This window comes from Monodon monoceros, unplaced genomic scaffold, assembly GCF_005190385.1.
Source record: "Monodon monoceros isolate NGI ecotype Baffin Bay Population unplaced genomic scaffold, NGI_Narwhal_1 Super_Scaffold_21, whole genome shotgun sequence".
NCBI classification, from domain to species: domain Eukaryota; kingdom Metazoa; phylum Chordata; class Mammalia; order Artiodactyla; family Monodontidae; genus Monodon; species Monodon monoceros.
This window is the reverse complement of record NW_021703778.1, coordinates 85,295,061-85,311,116: the sequence shown is the minus strand read 5'-3', so window position 1 is coordinate 85,311,116 and position 16,056 is coordinate 85,295,061. Positions and strand designations below refer to the sequence as shown.

General features: G+C 36.0%; 1 pseudogene; it reads left to right on the top strand.

Moving 5' to 3' along the window:
• Window positions 1-1,669: 1,669 nt before the first annotated feature.
• On the top strand, window positions 1,670-6,182 carry LOC114903855 (annotated as a pseudogene).
• The last annotated feature ends 9,874 nt before the right edge of the window (window positions 6,183-16,056 follow it).

Genomic DNA, 16,056 nt, shown 5'->3' with positions numbered 1-16,056 from the left:
ATTCCTGGAGTAGGTAGTTTGGAGGATGAACTACTAATATCATTGCATTTGGAAGAGAGGGAAATTTGACCAAACTGTAGCAAATTCTGTAATCAAAGAATTTGTAAGAGGTAGAGTCTACCATGGTATATAAAACACATCTCAGAGACATTTCCCCCAATGAGATTGACCACCTCATTTCAGTAAAAACAAAGAATGAGAAAGGCTTATGTAATTAGACTACCTAAGTATTTTTTTTAAATGTCATTTTCAAAAAATGTGTACGCTTGTACCTTCAACATCATGTTCTGGGTCTGTTTATTTGAACAAACTCAATTGATGACCCCTTTCACTACTAAAAGTGAAACACCATGTATGTTTTAAGAGTTACTGAATGAATCTCATTGTTTTGTGCATACTATGAGAATCCACATTTTCCTATTTGTTTATTTAATGTCAGAGACTGCAAACATTGTATAATAAGTTAGTGTCTTGTTTGTATCAGTATTTTTGCACAGAATGTAATTATTGTAGAAAGAAAAAAATTATGGAGTAGATAATACAAAAGAATTTGGTAGTACAGAATCCTCAGTAACCTTAGGCATTAGTAGCAAACCTCTTTTGTTAGGGAAGAGAGTGGCATGGCACTCTGGACCATTGGAACTTGATGAGACCTTAGCTAAGGAAAGGTCAAATGGTAATAAAAATTCAGCTTTTATCCTTATAGGTGGCATTTAAAGGTGATTTGTGAGGGACTCTACTTCAGTTGTTAGCACTGTTTAATTTTGGCTATGGTTCAGACATGATCATCTTAAGATATTCATGAGCAATAAAACCTAATTCAGAGCAAAATTTAACCCACGGTGGCACTATGGCTTCCGAATACAGTATCAATAGTGACTTGAAACTTCTCCATGTGAGGTGTAGAAGTATACTCTCTTTCAGAATACAATTCATATGTGTGAGGGCCCATCTTGTATGTGTCCAGGATCATTAATGAGCCACAGTAAAATATGGGACCAGAAATTGTTTACAATAAAAATCGAGGTCATATCTTAACATTAATATCCAATTAAGTTAATCACTGTGGAAATGGTGACTATTTAATAATGACCATTCTAAGTCATCTAGTCTTTAAGGTGTGGATAGAATTGATAGATTTGACCACTTATTTTATCATAGAAAAATTTGCCAGCACATTTGCATGTTTTTTCCCCCATTTTGGTTCCCCTGAATACCATCCAGTCGATAGGTAATACTGTAGGGAGACTGGGCATACGTACTAAGCCTTTCTCCAGAGTTGGAACACTATAATAATACAAGATAGAATCAAAGAAGAGTTTAGAGAGTATTTCCTGACGGTCTAGTGATTAAGGTTCTGTGCTTTCACTGCCGAGGGCACGGGTTCAATCCCTGGTCGGGGAACTGGGATCGCGCAAGCAGCTTGGCATGGCCAGAAGAAAAAGAAAAGGAATTTAGAGATAATCTTAATGGAAATCCCAACTCTCTCACCTATCAGCTTTGTGACCTTGGCCAATTATATAATTTCTCTAATAAATAGTGTATAAAGCAGATTTCATAAGAATTACAAAAAATAATATACTGCAGTGAATGGCATATTTTAGGCACTTGATGCTTGTTGTTGTTTTGAGGGAGGATTAACGTCGAGAACAGTTAAATATGTTGCAGTATGGGTCTGGCGGAATTTTTCAGGTAAAGGGATTTGAATCTAAAGAAGATTGTATACAGGCTTAGAGATGAAGGAGAAAGAGTCATAAAAATCACAATTTATTAGGTACCTAATATGTTTTGAACACCATAGTGGGCACACATAAGAAGAGAAAGCCAATATAAGAGGAAGTAGGAGAACTTCAGAATAAGTATTACAGTTATTACCAATTTCTTTGCAAAACTTTGTGCCTCTGAAAATAAGCTGTGTCACACCTTTAGAAGTAGTTTGCTCATTCATGGCATGGATTAAGAAACTAGTTCTGATAATTGGAGATACCTAGTATGTTTTGTTGAAAGTATGCTATGAAGGAAAAATAATGAGCTTTTTTTGGTCTTCTCCCCTGAGTCCTTATGCATCCTGAAACACACTGGAATGAAGGCAGAGACCACATATGTGCTCACATAGATTTCTCTCTTTGAGAAAGTGAGCCATTAAGGGAAAGTATAACTTTGTATAGCCAGGGCCTAACATATTTTGATTACATAATTGTGCCCAATGAAAGGTTTTTGAATGCATGAATTAATGAACAAGTGCATTAGAGTGAATGAATGAATAAATGAATCTCCAAGTTAAGTCCAGAGTTTTGTTTTTTGTTTTTTTTAAGTCCAGAGTTTTAATGAGGAGGGTCGAAACATATTTATTGAGGACCCTTTGTCATACACATCATTGTCACTCTGCCAGTTCTGAAACGCATAAAATATTACATCACAAAAATGATCGCCGTTAAAGATGGTGAAGTTTTGGTGAAAATGATGTGTACATTCCTTGCTGGTGACATTATTAATTGATAATCCCTTTAGAAAGTTACATGACCATTTGCAGCAAAAGCCACAAATTTACTCATATCCATTGCCTTCAAAATTCTTCTCTTATGGAAACATTTGAACAGAAACAAAAGCTGACCATAAAAAAAATTTATTGCAATCAATATTAGTAGCAAAAAGTTGGAGACAAACTAAAAGTCCAGCAAAATAATGATTTTATAGATTATGGTACATCAACACAGTTTAATGCTATGAAGCCATTAAAATAATAATTACGTAGCAAAATAAGGTATGTTTATGAGATAATATATGTAAAAATAGTGAATGTGAAATTCTGTGTATACCATTATTATAACAATGTAAATACAGCATGTGCATATTGATAATATGCATAAATAAAACTAGTAGCTCTGTCAGGATAATAAGATAATTGGTTTTGCATTTTCAAAACATTTATTCATCTTACATTATCTTTCAATACACTTCTAAAAATTTTATTTTCTTTTGTCATAAACAGAAACTGTAGGGCCTTTTCTTCTGATAATTCAGTGTCTTTATAGAGCTTGAGATTTATTATCATTTGCTCTATACAGAAATTTAGGAATACGTAGATGACTGGGTAAAAGGTATATAAAATTGATCTCTGGCTATATACTTTGAAGGTTGTTTTAAAAAATAAATTCCCAGTATACATTCATTTTCTTATATAGTTTGTTTTTCCTGAAAGTCAACTTAAGGTAAAAAGTCAAAGGCTTTTATCTTATAGATATAAATATGCGTGTATCTTTGTTAATCTGAAGGCAGCACATTAAAATGGAAAGGAGCACTTGGCCAACAGTTTGGATCTGTTGGTTTTACAGATGGGGGAACCCTGGGAGGCAGGGAGATGAAGTGATTTGGACAGGGATGCAATGCCAATTAATGGCAGAGCCAGGGTCAAAATGTACAGGTTTTGAGCGAGTTGAGAACTTTTCCACCCACCTCTCAGCCAGAATGCTTTTCCCATCACCCTAAAATGAACTGTCAACTTCCTTCTAGCTTCAGAGCCCATGAAGATTTTTCTCTACCTGCAGTGTCACATCTGTGCTGCATCCCCATGTCTAAAGAGAACAGGATTTTCTATCTCAGCCAGAAATTGCTACTTAGTACACACCTGCACAGAGGTAAATGCTGGCGCTTGGGTAGTCTTGTCTCCATGTGCTCATTGGTTGCATCTCCTCAAAATCAGGAGTTCTGCTTCTCAGCTCTACATCATTAATGTGTTCACCTAGCTATAGCATTCCTATCTGTCTTAATAGCCTTTGTGAGTTCTCCCTCCCCATCATCCACAGGCAGAAATCCTGGTCAAAGCAAGTGGCTCCCACTGGGGTAGCTTTCAAAAATCCACAAAGAACAAATTAGTGTCCCTGATTTGCTTCAGAAACACACAGCAAAGAAGCCTCTACAACATGCTTGAAAGAAAACAAACAACTAAGAGAGAAAATAAGTTCAAAGGAAAACCCACTGCTATTCCTAAAGGGAGCTCTAAGGAGAAGACTTCACGAAAGATAAATGGTTGCTGAGGACCGTTTGCCCATTAGCCTGTGGTAGAGCAATTAGGCAGTAGTGGAAGGGAGGATGAGTGGGTAAATTCATCTGAGGGTCCTATGAAGCCAGCCTTGAAGGAATTTAAAAAATATATACTCGTTTTATTTAATGAATGTAGTCAAATGAACCTAGATGATTATATTTAATCTCTAAATTTATATGTAGCTTGTCAAACCAGACATCAGTTAAACACAACTTCCTCCTTTGCACCCATTTGTTCTTGGCCTTCTCATTCCTTCCTTTGTGTTAATATGGTGATTAAGCTCTCTTGCTATATCTCCTATTTACTATGTTGTAGAGAAATATATGACTCTTTTATTTTCAGAGCAATAGGCAATTATTAGTTAGAAGACCCTTCTTAGTCTCTTTGGAAAAACCATTATTTTATTGCCTTTTATCAATAATATTCACCCAGAAACCTAGACAGTAAGTATTAACTGAGCATCTACTATGAATCAGGCTCTAGTCTAACCATCATGGAAGGTCCAAATCTGACTAATGTTTTGTCCTTGTCCTCAAGGATTTCATAGTGTGAGAAGGGGATGTGAAGACTTCCTGGGACAGGTGCTGGTTTAGCCAGTCTAGCTACCCTTTGTGTCCTCCCTCCTCTCATGGCTTCTGTGAACCTAGGCAGTATCTTTGATGAATAAGGCAACCAGCCAAGAGAGAAAGGCTCTAAATCAATGGCTCCCAAACATGGGTCCTTGGATCTGAACCTCCAGATGAACCTCTTGTGCTTTTTTTTTCCTTTTTTTTTTTTTTTTTTTTTTTTTGCGGTACGCGGGCCTCTCACTGTTGTGGCCTCTCCCGTTGCGGAGCACAGGCTCCGGACTTGCAGGCGCAGCGGCCATGGCTCACGGGCCTAGCCACTCGGCGGCACGTGGGATCTTCCCGGACCGGGGCACGAACCCATGTCCCCTGCATCGGCAGGTGGACTCTCAACCACTGCGCCACCAAGGAAGCCCCCTCTTGTGCTTTTTGAAACTACCTAGTCTAGTATGGATCAGAGTATCTTGGAGAGAGGACTACAGTGTCTGTTTTAACGATGCTCTGTAGGTGATTTTGATACTTCATCAGGTTTGGAAATCAACAATGGATGAATCCATAATGGACAAGAGGAAGTGAGTGTAGAAATGGATAAGGAAAATAACCATCAGTAGACACCTACAAGGCAATATACATAATGGTTAAAGACTATACCCTGTGGGGTCAGACTGCTTGAGTTTAAATTCTGTCTCTGCCACATAGAGCCGTGAGATTTTGGGGCAAGGTTTAAAAACTAGCTGGTCTACAGTTCCCACATTTTGTAAAGTGAGAAACATAGTATTACCTACCTCGGAATTATTATAGGGAGTAAATGAGTTAACCTATTTAAAGCAGTTAGAACCATATTAGAGTTAAAGAAAACAGTAAGTGTCACTGCTACTACTTCTACTACTACTACTACTAGTTGTTGTTCTTCTTCCTATTATTATTATTATCATAAGGAAGTTTATGCTTAGAGTCTTACAAGAATACAGATGAGGGATGATAGGAGTTCACCTCTGTTTAACCCCCTAGACTAAATAAAGCAAAACCCCCTTCCATTCCAAGCTGTCTGCAGCAGTCTTGGGCTCTGTGGACCGCATCAAGCCAGGGGCCAAGGCGCTCTACCTCAGGGCTGCCTTGGGTACCACGCTCTCCCATGTCTCTGACATCATAGGCCAACAGGGTCTGGTCTGTGCAGTTGAGTTTTCCCACTGCCTCGGCTGTGACCTCATTAATTTGGCCAAGAAGAGAACCAACATTATTCCTGTCATTGAAGATGCTCAGCACTCACACAAATACCACAAGCTCATTGCAATGGTGGATGTGATCTTTGCCGACATGGCCCAGCCAGACCAGACCCAGATTGTAGCCCTGAATGCCCACACCTTCCTATGTAATGGAGGACACTTTGTGATTTCCATTAAGCACAATTGCATTGACTTCACAGCCTCTCCCGAGGCCATATTTGTCTTTGAAGTGAAAAGATGCAACAGGAGACAATGAAGCCCCAGGAGCAGTTGACTTTAGAGCAATATGAAAAAGACCACCCTGTGGTCATAGGTGTGTACAAGCCACATCCCAATGTGAGCTGAAGCCCAGCACCGTCTGGACTGGGATAGATTGCACTGCTACTGTTAATGCTACTGTTGCTGATGTTAGACTAGGTGATTTTTAATTTGTGATTCTTTAGAAGCTTGTAGGCTGTTGCTTTCTGTGCTTAGTAGATGGGTAATGTCTAGCCACTGTACTATCCACTACACTATACTGCTATACATTCTATTGTTTTCCGCTTATACATTCAACGTATTAGGAACAATAGAAATTATAAAGCAAAAAAGAAACATTAAACAATTTTTAAATGTCTTTAATTGTTCATTTCTCATCATGGCTGTAACGGACCCAAAAGTAATATTAATATTCAATTATATTTGGTTCAATCAATAGGCTTTCTGCTCATCCCTGGGCAGAAGTTGGTGTGGGCTGCTAAGAAGTACTCTGGCATCAGATTCAGAATACTGGGTTCTCAATCCAGGCCTGCTTCTGACCACCAGAGTGGTCTTGGGCATGTCATGTAATATCTCTGGGCTTACTATTTCATTTATAATTGAGATTGTGTTGATCTCTAGGGATAACTAAAGCGCATCCCCTTCTAGTGGTTTATTTCACTCTGCCTCTGGTCCAAATTTGAGTGGCAATAAGGCAAGAATATTTACCAATAAGGAGTCTAATTACTCTAATTTCAGGTTGCTGACTGGGCCACAGACCTAGCATGTGGATCTCTTCTTTTCATCTGCTTTCTCTTTGAGACACTCACTGTCTTCTGTGGTAGCCTGGCCCATGACCATTCTATTATTACTGACAGGTAGAATTATCTTGTGTTTCCCAAAGTATCCTCTATATAGAATATTAATTCAATAAAATATTAATAAATACATCAGGAAAGTATTTCCATGATAAAGAAAAAGATTCAGAATTAAGATGTTAAACACATTTAAACTGGTTATTTTTTTTTGACTACGCAGAACCTGGAATATGCAGATGTACACTGTGAATTACCAATATGAGAGTATAGTACAAATTGCTTCCAAAATATTTTGATCATGGAATCCTCACCTTCAAGAAATATCCCAAGGGATCAGTGTTCCATGGAATACACTTTTGCAAATGTTGGAAGAATATTTACCAGTTTTGGTTTCTAAACAACTGTCAACCATGTAATAAGCAAGTTTTCTATTAGAGGTTCTATGAGAAAAAGTAGCTTACCCTAAGACACAATCATTCAAAATGGGAATTTTGAAAACTTTGTATATTTAGCCACCACTACAGTATAACACATTCTATTCTTTCAATTCAAAGATCTTGAGAACACTGTAAAATTTCTGAATACTTTATTTATTTTCTAATTTTTTTAAATTTTTATTGGAGTATAGTTGATTTACAATGTTTTGTTAACTTTCTGCTGTACAACAAAGTGAATCAGTTATACATATATCCACTCTTTTTTAGATTCTTTTCCCATATAGGTCATTACAGAATATTGAGTAGAGTTCCCTGTGCTACACAGTAGGTCCTTATTAGTTATATATTTTATATATAGTAGTGTGTATACATCAATCCCAATCTCCCAATTTATCCCTCCTCCCTTTCCCCCCCTGGTAACCATATGATTGTTTTCTACGTCTGTAACTCTTGAATATTTTATTTAGGAATGTATACAAATGTGGGATGTGAGGAAGAAATCTGAAGCCCAAATCATTTCTTGGTCCCTGTTGCCTGGCTAAGTCTGTTGTACTGGTCCTCACCAGTGCTCATGTGCCAAACAAAAACAGGGCTTAACTCCTTGGCACCCAGTTTCTAAAAGGCTGTCAATCCTGACTTGGTCTTTTTGTATAAAAAGAAAAGATTGAAATTGTTACTCATGCCTGATTCATTGGACCAAAGGAGCAATTGCCAAGATCTCATCAAACCCTTAAAGTGTAATGGCTGGCAGTTCTTGTTCCAGTATGAATATTAGTGTTTTTCCTGAATGAAAGAAAACTTACTACATTCCCTTTCTTTAAAAAAGGGGAATGGAGTAAAGAACATTAGATCACAAGTCTTTACTGGTAATAGGTGTTCTGTTTCTGGAAAGGTGCTAGGTCTATCCCCCCATGACCTACCCTTTGTTTCAATGTAGTTAGCTTCTTAAATTCTATAGTATTTTGTCAAAATAATGGGAGATTTCACTGGCTTTTACTGTATCCAGACATTAGTGGAGCCTTGAATAGGTTTCAAATAATAATTCATCCAAGCCAGATTTGAATCCAGCAACGTACAAAAGAAGGTGGAGTTACTGAAGGTAGTCATAAGTAAATAGAGGATATTATATGACTTCTCTTTCTTTGAAGATGCAAGCCTTGATATTTTTTTCAGGATGGGCATTCATGACCAGTTGATATTTCTTTGGCCAAGTAGTTATGTGACCAAACCAGGATTGCTCTGTTATTTTAGAAGGCAGTCCTTTAAAAATCCAGCCATTTGGCAATGTGAATTTGACAGAGAAAATGATGGCTAAGTTAAGCCTCTTATCAATAATACCAAAGATTGTTTAAAAATAGCATACTATTTTTTTTAAATAGAAGTAGGCTAACAGAAGTGGATCAAAATGTTAATGCCCATATAATTTCTGATGATATTTTTTAAAAGTAATACATGTACGTGATTAGAAAATTTAAATTGTATGTAAGTACAAGATAAAATATAAATGTCTCACAACCCCACCCTCCATAGAGAAAACTACTATTGATTTTTGCATTTGTGTGATGCCTAATGATAATAATAACAATAACATATCAGCGTCCATCCATCACTGTCTGTCTCATGTATCAATTTGAAAATCATTCAACTTTTCAGGTTGCTTAAAAAAAATCATATCATGCACATACTTGTACATCTGGTGGTTTTCACATAACTTTATGTCTTGGAACTCTTTCCATTCTAATAATAATGGATTTACTTCGTTCTCTATAATGGCTACATAATACTCTCCCACAAGATCTATCATAAATTATTCAATCAATGGGGACAATTTCTAAAGTTATCTTGTACATAAAATAAGAATATATTTTCCTCACCTTGTTTTAGCCCACTGATAAAGTAGTGTATTTCCAAGAATATATTTTCTTATTAAGATACACAAATATTCTTTAGATATGTGATCCTAATTTGATAATGTTTTGAAATACATGTAGCCTAAGTATCCATTAGCATAAATAGTAACTATAGGAGGTTTGAAAGTCAGAATTGGCAGTTATTCTCCTAAAGCCATATATAGAGAGGATCTGGAATAGAAATGTTGTTTTCTGTGGCGATCTTGAATCAAAGAGGAAAACACTGAGCCAAATTTACTTGTGATCACAATTTATATTATAATCTGACAGACCAAGGAGTTAAGACTAGGAAAGGGAGAAAAGGAAACAATTGTTGCATGAGCTTTATGTGCCAAGGACTGGGTTAGGTGTTAACACATTATTTTTAGTTAAGGGATTATTGTTATTAATTATTTAATAATTAGCTTTCCTGAAGCTATTTCCAGCCACTATGAGATGGATATTGCAGACAGTCAAGAGTCTTTATTATTTCCTTAAATGTACTCTCATCCATAACAGTTCTGCCTCTGTGACTGATGATAAAAACTAGAAAGGAGAAAATATTAAGAAGGCCAAGATGGACTGAGATTCTTTCTAATATCAGCAATAACCTGACAGGGCTGTAAAAGGTACATGAAAATTAAGTTATTCTTTCAGACCTACCAACCTAGCAAATTTTAATGTCAGCCTTGCAGATGATTATGATCACCAGATACAAAGCTTAGGAAAAATGTTAGGACATATGCAAGGGTAATTAAGAAACTGGCAAATTAAAATTTAAACGAGGACTTTCAATAATGGCATTATTGCAGTGCATTTCTTCACTGACCGATATTGGGTGTTACCTATCCTTTCATCACTTTGTTGTGTGTACCTGTGAAAAGGCATTGGGAAATTTCACTTTAGGAAGATAAGAAAGAAGTTAATCAGTCAGACCTTTCTGCTTTCCAGACTGCAATTTTATCTCTGACAGTGACACTCTCACCTGTACTTCAGAGGGTGGGTGATTATGAGCATGAATTATTGAGCCCAGTAAGGATTCAATAAATGATAGCTATTGTTACGATGATCACTGTTACTACAGTTTTACTTTTGGCAGTTCACTCATTTCTGGCTTCCCTTAATAATGAAACTATCAGTCATTCATTTTCTATAATTCTGTTTCCTTTTAAGTCTATACCATCTCTCAAAGTAACATATTTCATATGTTTGTTGCCCGATATATAAAGTAGCATTTCTTTTTTTTTTTACATGCCTTAATGACATGACACCTCATTCTTTAATCTGTTCTCTTCTTTTTGATAAGTCTATATTGACTGTATGAACACCATTCATGATCGTATTGATGTCAAGGAGTAGTGAAAGAGTATGGCATGAGATGTCGTGTAGATGTGGATTCAAATCTTATCTGAGTCTCTACTGTTAGGTCAATAGCAATTTGGGGGCTGTGAAGATTAAGTAAAATGACATATGGAAAGCCTATAACAAAGTGCTTGACAGATAGTAGGTGGAGAGAAAATATTATTTTTCTGCTCCAGCACCACCCCTACTTCTTACATTCTTCCCTTCCCTCCTTTTGGCATTCCAGCATGAGGGATCCTATGGTTCTAGAGGAGCACTGTCTAATAGAATTTTCTGCAGTGGTGGAAATGTCCTGTATGGTAGCCAATAGCCACATATAGCTGTTTAAATTTAAATTTAACTTAATTAAAATTAAATTAAAATTTCAGTTCCTTATTTGCACTAACTGCATTTCAAATGCTCAATAGCCACAATGCTAGTGGCTACACATATTGGACAGCACAGATATAGAACATTTCCTTTAAAGTTCCATTGGACAGCATTGCTTTCAAACTATAGGTTGTTAAGTGTGACTAGTGTGATTGCAGATCTGAGTTTTTAATTTTAATACATTTTAATTCATTTAAATTTAAATAGCCACGGGTGGCTACTGGCTACCACACTGAACAGCACAGTTCTATAGTATCACAAGCACTAGTCAACAGCTTTGCAGATTTTAGGCGTTTTTAGATTTTATCTGATGCCAGAGATTCTGAGAAGTGGGTAGATTAACCTATCAACTCCAAGTGTTTGTAATGTGTTTTTGGTTTCCTCTTCTCTAGTCTGACTAGGCTTAACTCTGCCCACATCTGATGTTCTTCCATGCTTAGCTGCCCCCAGTTTTTTAATTCAAAAACCTTTATATATCTCATTGGATTTTACTCATCTCACTTATTTTTAAATCTAGCTACAAAATCAATAAAGGACTTTTTGTAGTATACCTAACGTTGTTTGGTGAATGACAAGGTTTAGAGAAAGTATATGAGAAAATGACAGTCTGTATGTAGCAGGGGGTCTTAACTACAGAGGTACAACACACTGATGAGCTGTGATCACTTCTGAGGTGTGTGGTGAGTAATTTGTTGCTATTAATAAAGTGTCAACATTTGCAAATTATTCCCCTTTTTATTTTAAGAAATTAAAGTAGTCTTGATCACTGGTATAATGATGTTGGTCTGACTTATTTACATTCTGTCATGCTCTCTTGAATGGGAAAGAAGTGTTGTGTGGAGTTATGTCTGGCACATTGGTCGTAGCTCCCATACCTGGGTTCACTTATGAGATTGGGTCATTGATCAGAATGTTATCCATGCATGTCACTGTGGCGAAAACTGTTGAAAACATTATAAGCATTATGATGTCAAGCAATACATTATACTGATGCTTGGTCATGGGAACCAAACGTTTCTCCCTCACTGCCTGAATCTTGTTTTAAAAAAATTAGATGACAGCTATTTAATAATTAGACTGTTTTAACTGTAAAAAGTCTGTCTTAAATGAATGTTTTTTTGAGATGAAATAGGGTCAGGGATTCATCTGTCAACAGAGAGAAGGGAAAGGTGATGCAGTGGAAGAAGTATTAGGGGGGATTAGGACTAAGTCGAAAAGCGCAGAGTCTGGAAGGCTTCACAAGCAAAGAGAGGTTAAACATTTAATGTGAAAGGAGGAAAAGGTCATAGGAAGACATGTCTGAAGGTCAGAAAACAATATAATATTGCTAACAGCATGCAGAATGATTATTTAACTGAGTTCCCTGAAATGTGTTCAGGTTTTTGTTTGTAGACTCTGAAGACACTTGTGTTTAGAATACACATAATGAGGGAATTTGGCATCTGTTCTTGTCTAGTTCCTTTATTTACTTATGGGCAGAACAAAATTGTTATAGAAAAGATGACATGTTAGAAATTCTCATTGGTTTCTGTAATCCAGTGAGAAGTTTTCTCCTGAGGAAAACTGTAATCACTTCTAATTCATCTTGTTATTAGGGTAAACTGCATCAGAAGATTTATATTTCCCAGTTTTCTCAGGATAGAGTCTGAGTTCATTCTAGAAAATGGCAGATGGGCACAAGGACAATATCAGACCTTCTAACTGCTGGAGGAAAAGGGAAGCTTGGCTAATGTAGTATCATTTGCCCATTTAGTTTGTTTTTTCTTTGCTGACAGTTACATGGATTTAAAAGCCTATTAGGGAAGAGCTGTTCTGTCTGTAAGCAGTGGAAGCACATGATCTGATGACTGTTCTATGAATAGACCTAAGCTTCATTTTAGATAAGAATAGGTTTTCGTTTATTTGGAGGCTAATTATAAATTGGATCGACATTCCTTTTGATGGACAATTCAATTGCATTTAAATTCAAATTAACATCTGCTGTTTATACTTTATATTGTACAATCTACCTGAATCTAGACAGAAGCTGTTAAAGATCTGTGGCTAGAGAATCTTTGTTCTCTGAAGAGTTTAAAGGAAGAAAAGAGCATTTTCTAAATCCTCGTTATTGGAACCAGACCGTAGTTGCCCTTGAATCAAGGATGCTTCCCTTTGTCCACAGTGTATTAAAGCGGATTGTGCAAATATGCACAAATACATTTTGCTACAAAGGGGATGTTAAAAATATTTGGCATTTTTCAAATAATGTGTTTTGAATGAATAACACACATTATGGTATTCATATATTGTTCAGATACTGTCTTATGAATTTAGTTAATATACATTTATAAGTACATTTCACTCCATAGATATATTAATTCTATTCATACATGAATTCATTTATAGCTATACTTCATATATATGAACCACATACTCAAATGGTAGTATTTATTGTTGGATGGATATATACAGATATGCATGTATATATATAATAAATCAGCATCTCAGAATTGCAAAACTGGAAATAATTAGCTACAGCTCCTCATGGTTTTGGGTATTTTGCTTTTTTGTAAATTCTCATTCACTTACAGACCACATGATAATATTATAGATATTATAATATTATAATATCAAATGTTGCTAAATGCCTGAAGAATGTGCTTTTCACCAGAAAAGCATGTAAAGCACAATGACACCAGAGTAGAGAATCAATGCTCAAGGGCCACTATAAAGTTATGGGCAAAGACATACAATCCACTTATTACTGTTACTTTTTATTATAGAGTTGTAGAATTGGCATTTCCCCCAAAAGTAATTAGACAATTTATAAAATGACAAGAAGTTCTTATGGCATGATTCTCTGTCTAAAATCAGTCCTGACATCTAACTTAAAACATTGAAGAGGTAACTGATCCTGTTGAATGGTCACTTTTATCTTTTAAAAATAGTACTAGGATGGTCTTCCTTATTATTTGAGAAGATTTTAATGTGAAATAAGCATAAAATTATTTAAAAATACAACGTTTTGCATGAGCTTGAATAAGACTTCAAGGCCTTTGAATTATGTAACTATTTACTAATTATTTGTTTGACAGACTGTGGTTTTAAAGCTTCAAAATATGTAAACAAATGTTAATCATTAACAGTCATGAACTGAAATGAATAAATGTGAGCCTTTAAGAAGATCCTACAATGGGCACAGAGTTCAGAGGTTCAGTGTTCCAAATCCCTTGAATCTTCCCTAAGCAGCGTCTAATCTTCTCCTTAAATATTAAAAGCTATCTCATGTTCCCTAACAATTCATCTCCCCAGAATTCTTCCTGGTTTACAAAGACCCAACACCTACCTTCACATTTTTCTCCTACTGATGCCCAGAATGCTCCATGAAAGTTGGAAATGAAGGGGGTGAAGGCAAGGTTGGGGAATTGCCAGAAGAAGCTGACTGACTGGCTGGCATACGGGACGCACTGAGCCACTTTGCAAAGTAGCATGAACAGGGCATGAGCAATAACCCCATGTATTGCTTAGTCTTGCAGGATCAGAAAATGATTTCTTAGCTCATCAAAAATGCATCTGTCTCTCAAGGAGGACTCAAATTAACAAAAATTCAAAAACATATATACACAAAGGCACATAATCCTGAGTAGTATGTTTAAAACCAGATTGCCAATTTATTACTTCATAAAAGAAAATAAAACTTTTACACATGCCACAATATTCTTTTTTTTTTTTTTTTTTTGCGGTACGCGGGCCTCTCACTGTTGTGGCCTCTCCCGTTGTGGAGCACAGGCTCCGGACGCACAGGCTCAGCGGCCATGGTTCACGGGCCCAGACGCTCCGCGGCATGTGGGATCCTCCCGGACCGGGGCACGAACCTGTGTCCCCTGCATCGGCAGGCGGACTCTCAACCACTGCGCCACCAGGGAAGCCCCAGAATATTCTTAATAGCATAACCAGGACATATTCTCTTGAAAGCCAATTTAAGAGAAAGTCAAATCATAATCAGAAATTTGCTTAAGAAGATGAAGTAGCTGATGGTTAAAAAGTGTTCCTTAAGAAAAAAATATGCAAGACCCATGAAAAACAAAGAGCCAGTTCCTTAATTTTCAAAGAGTTTGTACAAATAATTAAGAAAAAGCTAATGTGAATTTAAAAAATAGGCAAAAATATAAATACCTAATAAGTGAAAAAAATTTAAAGAAAAATAAATACAAATGACCAGTCAACATATAAATAATGATAAATGTCATACATAATTAAAGAAATGAAAATTAAAATAAGATGCAATTTTTATCTTGTAAGCTCAGCAAAAATTTAAAAATGCAATGATATTTAGCATTGGTGAGGATGTGAGGAAAGCAACCATCGCAGTCAAGAATTCTAATTCACAGGACCTTTGAGCCAGCAACTTCACAGCTCAGGATTTAACCTAGTAATACACTTGCAAAAGGATACTAAGATATCTGAATGGGATGTACCTTGTAATAGCAAAATACAGGAAAACAGTATTCCCCTTCAACAGGGGATTGCCAATAAATTAATTGTATTGAACAGAATACCCTGCGTTGGTGAAAAGAATAAGTTAGACCTATTGATGGTGATGTAGAAAAAGCTTTAAGATGTATTATTAAGTGATATAGAAGGTATGCATTACACGTTCTCCTTTGTGTAAGTAATAGTTATATGTATTTTACTAGAAAAGTACAGATAAAAAACTATAGGTGGCGGGAGATGTTTAGCTTTCATTTTATATCTTCCTGTGCTGTTTGAAAATTTTCATATCATTTGCCTAGATTTAATTTAACTACAGTCAAATATTTATTTAAATACATTATATGTGTATATGTGCATATGTATACATGTATGTATATATATGAATACACATACAGACACACTTTTGAAAAGTAATATTTAACCAAATAACTTGAAAGGATCTTCCCCCTATAAAAGTGGCACAACCTGAAGTCTATTAGCTGAAAATGTTTTCTGGTCACTCCTTGATTGGTCACTGACTTTACCACATTCAAAATTCCCTTCTTTCATTATTTTCTTGTTATGTGACTTTGGACAAATTAATTAATATTTCTGAACTTCTAGGTTGTTTTATTGTTTATTCTAGGTAGTATGA